The sequence below is a fragment of the Neofelis nebulosa genome, chromosome 6, assembly GCF_028018385.1.
Source record: "Neofelis nebulosa isolate mNeoNeb1 chromosome 6, mNeoNeb1.pri, whole genome shotgun sequence".
NCBI classification, from domain to species: Eukaryota; Metazoa; Chordata; class Mammalia; order Carnivora; family Felidae; genus Neofelis; species Neofelis nebulosa.
In genome coordinates this window covers 68089134-68099486 of record NC_080787.1, presented here as the reverse complement: position 1 = coordinate 68099486, position 10353 = coordinate 68089134, and positions in this window count along the sequence as shown.

The following is a 10353-nucleotide window of genomic DNA, read 5'->3' as shown; positions in this document are numbered from 1 at the left end:
TTGAAATGAGTGTGAGAATTGGTAAAAGTTATAAATTCAAATATTCAGCTTAGAGGATTGATGTTTTATACATAATACATCTTTCCAAGTGCCTATTAAGGAAATTATTTTGCTCAATTTCTTACTCTTTGTTATGTTAGATAAAATTATTTTTGGAATTACAATCTTTCAACTATGGAATGCCCATCTGGAAAATCTAATTTTGAAACATTTATTCTTTTTCATATGCTTTCAGTAGCTTTCATGGCCATATAAGATATATAGTTTTCTTTTTCTAATTTTCATTCTACTCTCTTACCCAAGTAAATATGTATTTTGCTTAAAATAAGTTCTGACAGTCAAGCATTGAATAAGAAATTAGGAAATTTGCACACTGTTCATGGGAAGAATAATGTTCAGCTGTATCTTGAACCAATCATCTAATCTTCCTATCGTTTTGGGGCTGATTCTCTTGATTTCTTGAAACTTATTCCTAAATCTCTGAGTAGTTAAAATGAATCATCATGAATTATTAGAAATTCTAAAAATGTAAGGCTAATCAATTTACTCTAATCTATTAAATCTATTAAATTAACATAATAGCAATTTACTATATATATATTGTATAGAGAAGAATCCATTCAGGTGGTTGTTACAAATTCAGTGTGTGTGAATGTATATGATATGCTAATAGCTAATTAAAACAAGGTATAAAATCGCTTTCAGTTTCTCACCTGAGTTAACACCAGGACTAGTAGTAGGAGAAGTTATGGTTATGTTAAGGGTTAGAAAACAAGCTCCCAGGAGGCCTATGAGCAGTCCATCCCCTGAATCTTGGATGAGGTAGCTCACTTTTCCTGAAAAAGTATAAAACTCCTAGGGTTGACTCACACTTAACACTACTAATTATTTTTAAGTTAGGGAAGAATAGGAGAACACCCATGAAAACAGAAGGATATTTTTCTTATGAAGAGCAATTAATCTGTATCTTAAATTAAGGTATTACGTAAGGGCTACTGTGCATAAATGCTGTACTGCCCCTCTTTTGGATCCTCTTCTGAAGGAGGTCTTTATGATTCGGCTCATGCCCCATCTTCTGCTGTCCCCGGCTTTTAAAGCTGAAGCCATATCGGAGTTCTGCAAACAACCTTGCTCTATTCCTTTGCATTCCAAGCCTTTGCCTCAGCTCTTGCCTCTGCATAGATTGAATACTCTTATTTTCCTCACGTGTACCCCAAAACACATACAGCCACACACACATATGTGCATGCACACTCCTACTTTAGATATCATACATCATGTCATTTCTTCAAGGGAAGTCATTCCTTTCTCTTCAGGCCATGGGCTCCTTCTTTGTCCTGAGATAGGAATCATAAGAAGCAGTTCATCTTGTGAGATTCTGAGGGGAGATGTATTTCAAGCAGAGGGAACAAACAGTAAGTGCAAAGGAACAGAAGTTGGATCAGGCAAAAATTATAAAGTGTTCTGGTTTGAGTGAGCAAGATAGGGTCAGAGAAGTAAATAAGGGACAGACATTGTAGGGCCTTGTAGGCCATCTTGATGAGTTTGAATTTTACTGATAAGCATCAGATTAGTACTTGTTACTGTGAAAAGTTCTCTGAATTTTGGATTCAGTTTAACTAAATGATAGGACCTCAATCATGACCGACCCTGTCAGAATGTGGCTAATATAACTGCTTGCTTCAATAAATATTGAATACCTATTTGTATAAATAATCATGAACGTTAGGGGCTTAAGGATACAAAGTTGAAAAGGACTTGATTCCTGTGATTGCTAATAAGAGTGGGATGAGATAATGTCATGTGGACCAGAAACCCAAGATTATGTAAATTCTACCTGAGATTAACTGCCCCTTACTGAAAAGATCTCACAGGAAATACATACTAAAAGAAAAAAACAAACAATAATGTCACCAAGTAGAGCATCATCTTCGGCCCCAGTATGGAATACAAATGAACCAGGCTACACTGGGGAATCATTTATTTCACATTCCTTTAGCCTAGAGCACTCATATCAAGCAGTTCTATTTATGAGAGCTCTTGAGTAACAGAGAGTGTCTGAGATGATGAAAGAGAAAAATAGGGACCCATCCCAGAACATACCTTACCACTTACTCTTAGGAGGAAAAACAGCCATGAGGGAGTTTGTCCAAATGGGATAAAGACAATGCCATGCCATCGTGAACCTTCAGCTGAGCCCAAGAAACTATCAGCAACATTCCTCCTGTTTGTGTATGTATCTGAGGTAGGAGCAGGGGAGGAAGAAGGAGGAGGGCATGAAAGGGTACTAACATGCACCTCTATTCTCCCCTCAAGCAATTTTTACTTAGGTGGAGTTGGTGAAATACAGGTGACATTAGTAATAGTGGTGCATCGTGTCCTAAGTAGTGGTAATAATAGTGAAGTACTGGCTGACGTTTATTGAGGGTGTGCTATTGCCAGGCATTGTTCTAGATGCTTTGTATTAACTCACAGTTTAGTCCTCACAATAGTCCCATGAAGGTGGGTGCTATCATAATTTTATAGATAAAAAAACTAAAGCACAGACAGACTAAGTGATTTGCTCAGGGTCATTTAGCAAGTGGCAGAGAACCTAAAATAAAAAATAAGAAGTGATGAAGGATTGTGGAAAGCGTTTGAGCTATACTTTCCTCAAGTTGAGGGCGTGAGGAAGTACAAGGGAGAGCGATGTTTGAGCGCAGGGAGCGTGCATGCCAGGAAGGTGCCTGGGCTGGCCAGATTGCTGCCTGATTGGCCCCCTTAGCAGGTCATGGGGAACCAGGAAGCCATGCAGTCAGAAACTGCTGGAATATTGTGAAAGTTTTGAATATGTGGCACAAAAATATCTCTTTATGCTTATGGCAAGCTACACTTTTAAATCGTGTTGAATTATAGGATAAAGTTATTATGCAGAAATGTTTTGTTTCCCTTGAAAGCTAGAAAACAAGGGATGGCTCTCCCTGCATCTGTAAATAGGCTGCTCTTTTTCTTTCTTTTTGTAGTTGTAAAGAATCATTCATGCCAGCGTAGTTAATGAGCTTCCGCAGCTGTTAAATGAAATTATATATTCTGTTCAACTAGGGCCTTCTAATGCTGCCATTGTCTCCTGGCCATCTTGGTGTCTTCTCTAGCACCAGGATACTTCTAAATCACAATGGCCTGAGTTGTTCTTAGTCCAGGAGATTCTGAGGCCTGGGTCAGATAAGCCTGCAGAAAGAGAGGCTATTTTAGCAAAGGTAGTCATAATAGGATGTTATTTTTCTATATCACAGCTGCCCTCTTCAATAAGGACTGTGAGGAATGCTAGAAGGGAACTATTCACAATTGTCTAAAAAAGATTTTTAAAGCAAAATTCTTATCCATCAAATTATACACAGACACTAACTTTCGGTCTTCCAAGTAGGGCACTTAACCAACTGCATAGATAGCTCTGGCTGAGGGATTTGACTGTGACTTGCTTCTTCTCTTCCTTCATGATGTTTCTTTGTTCCACACTTGTCAGAAGTGGAGCTTCCTGGTCAGGTCTTTTAGTATATGTTTGAAGATTTTCCAATCCCCCAGACTATTATTGCTCTAAATTTAGACTTTCACATCTAGTCTTCCTCAACTGTTTCTCTGAAATGCTCACTTTCCTCTTATGCACTCAAAAAATAATGTCACCTCCCCATGTGCCACCAGGAAGTCATTCCTCATTCTCATGCCACTGGGCTCCACTCTGGATCTCTGATATGCAGCCTGCTGACCTCTTCTGGACTGTGCTCAGTGGGGGTCTTCGCCCTGCTGTGGTAGTGGGACTGGTTGTTCCAGATTGCGGCTAACTGTACAAGTTTCTCACACTGTGTGGGATTTACAAAACTCCATTGCTTCTTCACAAATGCCCCTTTTTTCCAAACACCTAATTCTCTCTCCTTCTCCATTGAAAGATGTTTGGATTTCTTTCCACAATATATGGAATATATATATTTCTTTCCAAAATATATGGTATTATTGTACCATATATTTACCACTGGAAAAAATTATTTGCTAGCCAGTATTTGACCATCTACTGCATGAAAAACCTAGTCTATGGCTTCTGGGTTAGCATAAATAACTAGTTAAAAGTTAATCCTGGTGAAATATTAATTTAACCAATTAAATGATACCTAAGAGTTGAGCAAAGGAGAACCAGTGAATGAGCATAGGAAACAAAGATGCATATGAATAGATGCATGCAGACATATGGCAGCTACATATACTTTCCATTTCTTTGCCTTCCTGACTCTTATAAGGCCATTCCCTAGGTGGTCAGCCGTTTGTTATTTACTCATTTGCGCTGTTTGCATAATAGGTGCCATTAATCTCATTGCGTTAATCTGATCATCAATTATATCCATCTGCTCCTAACACCACAGCAATATGTACATTCTCTTATAAGCTCTTGTGCATGTCTTCACTTTTATTGAAGAGGAAATTTATTTCAATTAAAAGTGACGAAAATATTTTCGAAGAGGAAAAACATTGATTAATAAAAAGAGAAAGCCATGAGAGCTTTTCATGCCTTAGTCTCTATTTATATTACTAAGGAGATGTTAAAAATATAGTCTGGAGCCTAGCATATATTCTGTTACTGGAGCATAACTGCCACTTCTGAAATATTGCTTAATAACATGTTTTCAAATAATCTGATGCCATCTCTGCCAAATTAATCTCTGAACTAATGAGAGTCCTTTCTGGGCTTTACAGATCTGCCTAGAGATATGTAATAAAAGGTTTATACTCTAGGAATGCTACAGTGATAGTATTTATGTGCCTTGGCTAGAAATAGTCGCTCTCTTAACATGGTGGGTGTTTAAGATGAAGACTGTCCCTGGCATTGTACAGCACAGTAAGAACATTGGCCTGCTGACTAAACAAATATGATTGCCAAAGTGAATTATTAAATTCCAACTGTCCTCACTTGCTAGAGAATTTCACTCCTTTTTCTCCCACACAGCTTCCTACTTTTTATTAGATGAATAGTTTTCAGCTCTTGCAAATAATTGCTGTATTTTGCTAGTCATTACTGCAGCAGTTTCCCACTGTTTATATTTTGAAACTTGCACTTGGAAGAGTCCCGTTGAAGCAGAACAAATAAATATGTGTGTGCATCTGTGCAAATATTTATCTAAAATTTCATTATTAAAAGTCCCAGTGAACTTTCAGTCTAACCACTGTGCCTTCTATCACTTTTGAGACAGTCACATCATCAGGCTACTGTTACTTTACTAAACATGGGTGACTTCATTCCAGTGTTTCCTTTAGAGGACTATTTGGGAGACTCCCTTCCAATAGAGGAAGTGGGTTGATGAGGGCCAGTGTTCTCATTCCAGATCCTTCACATCTCTGAAAAGCTGCATCCTTTGTAGAAAATAGATCTGTATGTGTGCCAAAGTGTAACCCTGATGTTCATCAGGGGAGGGAGAGGAGGTCACATATTCCTTGTCTGTTTCAGCAGTAATCCTCCCATTTGGCAAGAGTTTGAGAGGAAGTATTTAACAATGGGATTTTATAAAATTCAATGTAGTAAAGAATGTTTTTATATTTGAATAGATCTAAGGAAGTTTTCTTTTTCTCCCCCCTGATAAGTGGAGGGTATTTAAGGGTAATGGTATCTGTGGATTTGTTGAGAGGATTTGGCTCTTTTATTGAACTTTGTGGAATAATTATTTTTCCATTTTATCATTTCCATGAAAGGTAATCCTCAGAATAAAAAGCTGTAGTCTCTTCATACTGATCTTAAATATTTTGCTTAAGGGGAATTAGTGAGGAAATAACAGTCTCTCAGGAAGGTTTAAAACTGTGATTTTATTCAGCAACCAGAGCTCTTTTAATGTCTCCCACCATGCTAGAAACTATGAAGTTATTTTCTTTTGCACACTCAAAAGTATTTTTAAAGTCTTAAACCCAAATAGCTTTATGTTAAAAATAAAAAGTTGCACAAAGTAGAGGAAACGATGCTCTTGTCATCATCCCCTGTTTGCTTCCAACCATGTGAGGACTTAAAAAGGCTGAAGGCACGTTTTCTAGGTCTAGGGTGCCTATCAGATAGGGTCAAATGGTTAGTTAGCAGTTACAGTCGAAAGAGGCCATCTGCTGAGGAATAAAGATAGACCTCTTTCCTCTAAGATGCACTAGGTTTATAATCTAGGATAAAAAAATTGGTGTAGGTCTTCATTAGCCAGTAACCCATGTCACCATAATACAGAGCAATAGTTACCCAAAAGTGTTTCAGTGTCTGCTACCAAAAAAAAAAAAAAAAAAGGAAGGCAAAATAATCACTAATGCACATTTTAATTTATTATACAGTCTATTTAGACTTTGTTAATATCTAGTCTTTAAAGTAATTTTAAGCAGATATATTTGGCACAAGATCATCAGAACATCACAAACCCTTCCTCTTATTAGGGACGTTAAGTTACTTGGTCCACATCCCTGTCAAATGGCAACTCCATCAATTGGTCATTCAGACAATATTTCATTATCTCCTGATCTCCTATTTTGCACATAAAAAATTCATCCATTCATTTGATAGGTGTTTACTGAGCCCTTCACAAAGAGATATGGCAAAGAACAATGCAGCTTCATTTCAAGGAGTTGGTGACTTAAAAGGAGATAAAAACATGAGAATTATTGATTGCATGAGAGAACCTGTGGTGGAAGTCGTGTTGAGAGTTTTAAGAGGAGGGGTGTACAGAGAAGGTCTATTTAACTTAGTGTGAGAATCAGGAAACAGTTCACAAAACTTTTTGAACATATTGAAGGACAAGCAGACCCTAGGTGAGTGGATGAGTTGAGCAGATACACCAGAAAGGTAAAGAGCACTTACAAAGGGTGGAGGTGTGGAGAGCAGAGCCTACTTAGGAAGAGCAACTGGTGGATCATGCTGCCCAAGTAAGTGTGAGAGGAAGACCGTGGACATAGCTGAGGAATATGACATTTAAAGATGAGCAGCAAAAGATGCCAGGAAAAGAGCCAGGAGAGGAGGAGGAAAATGAGGCCATAGGTATAGAGGGAGTAGAGAATTCAAGAAGGGAGAAGTCCAGAGTATCAACAGCTTCACAAAGATGAAAGAATGTTAGCCTTGAAGAGGAGAGGCGTCTTTCCTGTAAATAAGAAAAGATGAGTGGACATAGAACAGACTTGAGCTGGGACACAGTAATATACTTTATGACAGAATGAACCAGATGAAGTAAGGAGTGAGGTAAGTCACGCCTGAGAGGGATGAAAATAGGGAGGAGGAGCAGGTTTGAAGAAGCTGCTGTGAGCATAGAAAAGTTGACAGAGGAAGCTATTCTGTGCTTCACTGAGGGTCAGCTGAGATTAGAGGCCATAAATTTGGAGAGACATGTATCCACTTGTTGGTGTCACTTTTTCCAGACTTAAATTCAAAATCCAAATATAGGCACAAAGGATGGGAGAGTATTATGCATTGGAAATCCCACCTGAGAAGGAACTGTGCCACTGGTTTGGGGAACCATCACTGTCACTATAAGGGGAACATGATGTTGTATGCAACTTTGGGCTATTTTGATAAATTATATATTTGGCTTATCTAGAAGCAGCTGTTGTAACCCCCTGTCCTCCTGTCAGCACTCAAGAGTCTTTGGTTGTGCCATGACCTCAAAGTGCCAAGAGTCCACAGATCTGGCTTGGCTCAGTAGAGTTTGGAGTGGAATGTGACATTTCTGTGACTTCTCATATTTATTTCCCTCTCTTCTCAAGCATTACAGGCTGACCTGTATACTTCAGTGCTTCACCGTGTACAGTAGTATCTGATTTATTTGACCCTATTCAGGAATTAACTGATCTGCATAATTTCTAGATAAGTGAATTATCTCCCATTTAAAACTAAAACAATTATTTCCCATTTAAAACTAAAACTAAAGACAATTTCTAAGATGTATTAACATCGGTCTCTATAAAGAGAGTAATGGACCTTATTTATAGCAGTTTCTTGATGACTTTGGGCCATGGCTATAAATATCAATTAGTGGACCATGTATGCCTGTTGAGTGCATTCAAGCCTCTGGGTTTTGTTTGTTTGTTTGTTTTCAGTTTTGGTTTTGGGTGTTTAAGAGTTTTGAGAGGTCATTTCCTTGATAATTAGTCTGCCAAATCACATATCTTACATTGTTTTCTGACTGCTAATCTTCTGAGTAGCAAGGATTCCATGCCTGATACTTCTGTATCCCACATAGCACCTAGAACAATGCAAATGGAAGCTCCATAAATACTTGGATAATTTCTAAAGACAGCACAGTTCTCTTAATATCGACAAAATCACATTAGCTTTTTGGGGAGCAGTCATCAGTATTATCCAGGTTGGGCTTAACGTCGATTAAAACTCATTCTTTTTTTTGCATGAATTGCTCTTTTGCCCCAGTTGGTACTTGTTTGGCTCAATCCCTGAATTTAAATAGGTATTTACATTTATCCATAAGACAACCCAAGAGCAGCAGTTATGTCACCTTCACTGCATAAGAAATATCTTAGAAATGTTACCTAATTGTTAAGTTAGATTCAGCCTGTTGCACTAACCTGTCAAAGTCCTTTTGGATTCTGGTCCAACAGAATTTTATGTCTGATTGGGAAAGCCTTCATTCTCTAGTTTAACTAAAGATACTGATAAAGATTAAAATTGTTGCATACGAAATGTCCATAATCCTGGCTCTCAGGGCTCTCCTCCAGGTTGATCTCTTGCAGTCCTCAGTTCCTTTGGGGTACAGTTGTTGAGCAGTGAATCTTCCTGATTGTATTAGGATCCAGATTAAATTTCTCCATAAGTACATGAAAGACTTGGTCAAATACACTTTGCCCAACATATTTTCTCTGTCTGCCTGTTCAGTAATCCTATCAAAAATGGAAGAAATAAAAATCAACACCCCTATTGTACTAATAATACCTGCCTGCCTTCTCTCCCGGGTCCTTCTCAGAAAAGATAAAAGATAATTTTGGATCCCAAAGGATTTCAGACATTGGTGTATTCATTTAATAAACATATATTAAGCAGTTATTCTGAACTGGACTCTTGTGCTAAGAGTTTAGGATACAGCTGAACAAGTCAGACATTGTCTCTGCCCTCCCCAGAAATGTCCATTATTGCCTGGCTGCTCTCAAAGAAGCTGACGGGTGGGGCTTGAGTGTAAAGCAGCTGTTCTGAGTAGTAGACAGACCAAAGCTGGGAAGTAGCATGTGCAGAAGTGGAAGTTTTTCAAGTTACTGAAATTATAACATAAAATATGGTGCCAAGGTCTGGAGAGATTGGGAAACTGGCTGAACTATGAAACAAATAAACCCTAAGAAATTGAAATTTGGAGCAGCTTGTTTTCTAAAACATTTGGTGTTAATAGACTTCACTCTAGTAATTCAAGTGCATACTACGGATAACTTTCACACACACTGGTTAACATGCTATAAAAATGCCACTGTCATCTGAAGTAAATGTCTTTTGAACTTAGAACTGCCATGTAAGAATTTCGATTCTTTTGCCACAGAGGGAAAAAAGACCTAGCAGAACAATGAATCAATTTTTTACTACATTGCCTAAATCTAATGTTCTTCAGAGAGTTTTCAGAGAATTACTTTCGCAACATCCATCTCTCCCACTGTTTCTCCAAAGGCCTCGTATTAATCATTTCCTGAAAGTCCTTCTTTGTTTAGGTGTGTGCTACACCTGGGCTGACTCTTACACAGACTTCAAAGTTAATCATACCCCATGCTAGGACCTCAAAAGGATCATAGGTGGAGAAACATACGATAAACGGCCCAAGACCCCTTACCCTAGCTCCATTCCTTTTCCCATTTGCCAGTGCAACTTATTCCTGAGTCTAAGTTTAGTAGCCCCACTAGAAAAGACTGCATGAAAACAATGTTCATTCTTCCTTTGGAGCCCACTCCTTTCAGGAGCCTATGTGTCCAGCTTCCCTTCAACCCTTAAGAGATCCCATAGGCCAGGGTGTTTGTGCTCAAACCCAGAAGTTACATGTAAGACAGAAGGGAAAGAAATGTTTTCTTTTCCTCTTACTTTGTATATGTCCTGCTAGCCTCTACTTCCCTTTCATGAAAAATCCTTGTTTCTCTATATAGTAGCTTCTGGCACAAATGGATGTAACACTCAGATGTGGAAACTTACCTAAATGAAATTGGGCAAATATGTGACACCAGATATAAACACGACTCACTCCCTTGCTTCATTTAGTCTTGCTTCTTTTAGTTTCAGTAAGAAAGGCCTTACCTGACCCCCACCTCATTTAAATAGCACTCCCTTTCTACTGATCACTTAACCAGCTATACTTCCCTTGAAGCGTTTATCACATCCGTCAGATTATATGTTAA